The sequence below is a fragment of the Cebus imitator genome, unplaced genomic scaffold (genome assembly GCF_001604975.1).
Source record: "Cebus imitator isolate Cc_AM_T3 unplaced genomic scaffold, Cebus_imitator-1.0 Scaffold873, whole genome shotgun sequence".
Lineage (NCBI taxonomy): Eukaryota > Metazoa > Chordata > Mammalia > Primates > Cebidae > Cebus > Cebus imitator.
Window position 1 is genome coordinate 182,887 of NW_016108188.1, and position 5,468 is coordinate 188,354.

At 33.8% G+C, this 5,468-nt stretch overlaps 1 long non-coding RNA gene across 1 annotated transcript in view; it reads right to left on the reverse strand.

The window, feature by feature from the left end:
- Positions 1-335: 335 nt before the first annotated feature.
- LOC108298043 overlaps positions 336-5,468 on the reverse strand; it is an 11,383-nt gene continuing 6,250 nt past the window's right edge. Inside the window, exon 2 of the long non-coding RNA XR_001822424.2 lies at positions 336-509. This is a non-coding gene — a long non-coding RNA (uncharacterized LOC108298043). The remainder of the gene's footprint in view (positions 510-5,468) is intronic.

Sequence of the window (5,468 nt, forward strand, 5' to 3'; positions counted from 1 at the left end):
GTATCATAAAAATGGCCATACTGCCCAAATTAATTTACAAATTCAATGCTATCCCTATTAAGCTACCATTGACTTTCATCACATAATTTAAAAAAGCTACTTTAAATTTTATTTGGGAACAAAAAAGTGCCCATATAGCCAAGACAATTTTAAGCAAAAAGAACAAAGCTGGAGGCATTGCACTACCTAACTTCAAACTATACAACAAAGCTACACTAACCGAAACAGCATGTTACTGGTACCAAAACAGATATATAGACCAATGAAACAGAACAGAGGCCTCAGAAATAATGCCACACATCTACAACCATCTGATCTTTGAAAACCCTGACAAAAACAAACAATCGGGAAAGGATTTCATATTTAATAAATAGCATTGGGAAAACTGGCTAGCCATATACAAAAACCTCAAACTAGATCCCTTCCCAACACCTTATACAAAAAGGAACTCAAGGTGGATTAAAGACTTAAACATAAGACCTAAAACCATAAAAATCCTAGAAGAAAACCTCAACAATACCATTCAGGACATAGGCATAGGCAAAGACTTCATGATGAAAACATCAAAAGCAATGGCAACAAAAGCCAAAATAGACAAATGGAATCTGATTAAACTAAAGGACTTCTGCACAGCAAAAGAAACCATCATCAGAGTGAACTGTCAACTTACAGAATGAGAGAAAATTTTTGCAATCTATCTATCTGACAAAGGGCTAATATTCAGAATCTACAAAGAAAGTAAACAAATTTCAAGACTAAAACAAACAATATCATCAAAAAGTGGGCAAAGCTGGAGGCATTGCACTACCTGACTTCAAACTATATCACAAAGCTACAGTAACCAAAACAGATATATAGACCAATGAAACAGAAGAGAGGCCTTGGAAATAATGCCAAACATCTACAACCATCTGATCTTTGAAAAACTTGACAAAAACAAATATGAACACACGCTTCTCAAAAGAAGACATTCATGTAGTCAACAAACATGAAAAAAGCTCATCATCACTGGTCATTACAGAAATGCAAATCAAAATCACAATCAGTTACCATCTCACGCCAGTTAGAATGATGATCAATAAAAAGTGGGGAAACAACAGGTGCTGAAAAGGATGTGGAGAAATAGGAATGCTTTTACACTGATGGTGGGAGTGTAAATTAGTTCATCCATTGTGGAAGACACTGTGGTGATTCCTCAAGGATCTAGAGCTAGAAATACCATTTGACCCAGCAATCCTAGTACTGGGTATATACCCAAAGAATTATAAAATCATTCTATTATAAAGACACATGCACACGTATGTTTACTGCAGCACTGTTCACAATAGCAAAGACTTGGAACCAATCCAAATGTCCATCAGTGATAGATTGGATAAAGAAAATGTGGCACATATACACCATGGAATACTGTGCAGCCATTAAAAAGGATGAGTTTGTGTCCTCTGCAGGGACATGGATGAAGCTGAAAACCATCATTCTCAGCAAACTAACACAGGAACAGAAAACCAAACACCACATGTTCTCACTCATAAATGGGAGTTGAATAATGAGAATACATAGACACAGGGATGGGAACATCATACACTGGAGCTGTCAGAGTTGGAGGGCTAGGAGAAGAATAGCATTAGAAGAAATATCTAATGTTGGGGACAGTTTGATGCATGCAGCAATCCACCATGGCACATGTATACCTATGTAGGAAACTTTCATGTTCTGCACATGTATCCCAGAACTTAAAGTATAATTTAAAAATTAAATAAACAGATACAAATAAAAATCACAGCAAGATATCACCTCACACCTGTTAGGATAGATATTATCAAAAAATAACAAATAACAAGTCTCAGCAAACCCTTGTACACCACTGGTGAGAAAGACAAATGGTGCAGCAACTTTAAAAAAAAAACAGTACTGAGGTTCTCCCCAAATTAAAAATAGAACTGCCATATATTCTAAAGATCATATGGCAATTATAAGCTACTGATATCTGCACCTGGAAGAGGTATATGCATTCCTATGTTGACTGCAGCATTATTTACAATGGCCAAGATAAGAAGATAATCCAAATGCCCATAAATGTATGAATGGATAAAGAAAATATGGTATACATACAATGTAATATTATTCAGCCTAATAGAAGTAAATCCTGCCCTTGCTAGCAACATGAATAAACTTTGAGAACATTATGCTAAGTTAAATAAGCCAGTTGCATAAAGACAAATACTTTAGGACCCCACTTATATAAGGAATGTAAAATAGGTAGACTCATTGAAGCAGAGGTACAGTGGCAGTTGGTTGCCATGGGTTATGGGAGATGGAATGGGAAGTTTCTGTTCAATAGGTATAAAATTTAGGTTATATAAGATAAATAAATTCTAGATATCTGCTGGACAACATTGTCCTATAGTTAACAATACTGTATTGTGCACTTAAAAATTTGTCAAGACAGTAGATCTCATGTTAAGACTTTTTATCACAATAAATGATTATTTGGCTTAATTTTTTAAAGACAAACATTCTATAGCAGAGAAATATTTTCAGTATTTTATTAGGATTCCATTATCATTGTGATCCCAGTACTGCTGTGAAAGACCACACTCAATAAAAAGAAGATAAAACTATTTTTCAATTAATTTAGCAAATAAAATGGCTTTACAGAAACAACATCATTTGTAGCCTCTTTCATCAGATTTTGCATGTTGCTATGGACTAATTTTAAAAAGTGCTCTCTCTCGTGTTTTGTGAGGAAAACTTGATATTTACTAGTGAGCTTATCTCTGAGAAGAGTGCTCACTTGTGTCCTGTCCAAACGTATATAAAGTAGCAGTTCAGAGCTCTAAAATCTCTTAATTCTGGTCTGCCTCCTTAGGCAAGGGGCAAGGGGCAAATAGCAGGATATAGTTCTGCTTCTTGCTTTCTTCCATTAGAGTTATATGATGGAAGATTTAGTTTGACCTTTTTTTTTTTTTTTTTTTTTTTTTTTTTTTTTTTTTTTTTTTCTTTTCTTTTCTTTTTTTTGGAGAGAAGCAGAAAGAACAGACTTAGTGGCTTTATTCAGTTTCCTGCAGCCAAAGCAACCACATGTCATGAATGTGTGCTACTTGGGCTCACTAGAGTTCTTCAGGAAGACAAAGTCATCAGAGATATAACACAAACACAACACTTACCTAGTGGTATTATAGAATTATAACATTACATATAGAGAGATAGACAGCTAGACATATATATAATTCATACACACACACACACACACACACACACACACACACACAGACATATATTTGTAAAGAGTAGTATAAGGAAATTTAAGGATTATTTATTGGAAATCCATAATTTTATAGAGTATTATGGACTGAATGTTTATCTCTCCCAAAAAAATTCATATGTTGAAATTCTACTTCCCAATGTGATGGTATTTAGTGGTGAGGCCTTTGTGAGATGATTAGGGCAGAAGTCTTATATATGGGATTAGAGTCTAATAAAAGAGACCCTCAAAAATCTCTCTCACTCCTTCTAGCATGTGAGGACACAGACAGAAGGCAGTCTGCAACCGGGAAGAGGACCCTCAGCAGAACCTGGCCATGATGACATTCTGAACTTGCACTTTCAGCCTCCAAAACTATAAGAAGTAAATTTCTGTTGCTTATAAGCCACCCAGTTTATAGCATTTTTAATAGCAGCCCACATGGACTAAGACACAGGGAATCATAGATTCATAGGTACTAAGTCTTACCAGTTGTTGGTAAGACGGCAACTCCAAGATTAGGTTGTCTTTTCCAAGATATGAATGTTTGAATTCAAATGTATTTATATAAAATTTCTGAATAGTTTGATTTGCATATCCCAATTCAGGGACAACCTATGTACATTGCCAATAGCCTTATTTCAAGTTATGCTGAGAATTTACAAATTTTGGTCACCAGTGCTTCACATTGAGGCAGTGATGATCTATCTATTTGCACATAATTTTACACACTGCACATGTATGCACCGGTTGTGAAATATATTCTTTCATTCATTCGTATACTAAATGCACATTTATTTTGAGTACCTGCTTTGTGCAAAGAAAAAAGATACATATAATACAGAACCAAGAAACTTTCCAACACTGGGTCTTTATAGTTTAGAGAGAAAAACAGTATTTTTCCAATCACATCCATTTTTATGCTATGACAACTCTTCTTCTTGTACTATGTCATCAAGATCTCTGCACTTTATATTTTCAAAGAAGCTTATTGCAAGCAATATTTTACATTTATATTTTGTATTTTCTATCAAGTCACTTTCCAAACTACACACATATATCATCACTGTTGGTAACTAACTCATGGGATAGAAAATACACAGATGTAATACTTTTGTCCAACACACAAAAAGATTAGATAGAAAACAGAATGATAGGTCATCTAGAAAACAAAACAATATGTAACAAAACAAACACTAACTCTTGTCTTCTTTTAAACAAACCACCCTAGGAGACTTTTTACCTACAGAGAGAATTCAAAAAATTAAATCATTTAGCATGATTTTTAAAAATACCTCATTTAAACAGAACTGAAAAAAAATTGACATCCCAAAATCCATACAAAGAATCGACAAAACCAAAAATTGTTTCTTTGAAAAGCTAAAGAAGATTGATAGGCCACAAGCAAGATTAACAAAGAAAAAAAAAAAAGAAAGGACCTAAATAAGTGCAATCAGAAATGACAACAGGAACACTGCAACTAATCCCACTGAAATATAAAAGTTTCTTGAAGACTATTATGAATATCTCTATGGACACAAATTTGAAAACCTAGAAAAAATGGATAAATTCCTGGAAACAGGCAACTTCCCAAGGTTGTATCAGAAGGAAACTGAAACCCTGAACAGATTCAAGTTCTAAAACTGAATTGGTAGTAAGCCTGCCAACCAAACAGCCTTGAACTACATAAATTCAAAGCCAAATTTTACCACATGTACAAAGAGCTGGTACTAATTCTACTGAAACTATTTCAAAAAATAGAGGAGAAGATTTTTCTTCCTAACTCATTCTGTGAAGCCAGCATCACCCTAATACCAAAACCTGGCAAAAATACAATAAAAAAGAAAGTGATGGGCCAATATCCTTGATGAACACAGATGCAAAAATACTCTACTAGAAATACTGCAAACTGAATCCAGCAGCATATGAAAAAAAATTAATTAATTGATAAGAGGGAATTAATTAAACTAAACAGCTTCTACACAGCAAAATAAACTATTAATAGAATAAAAAGACAACCAACAGAATAGGAAAAAATATTTATAAACTACGTATCCAGGAAAGGTCTAATATCCAGAATCTATAGTTAAAAATAACTCAACAATCAAAAAGAAATAACCGTATTAAAAAGTGGGCAGAAAACATAAATGAACACTTCTGAAAAGAAGAAAAATAAGTAACCAATTTGAAAAAATGACGAATATCACTAATCATCAGAGAAACA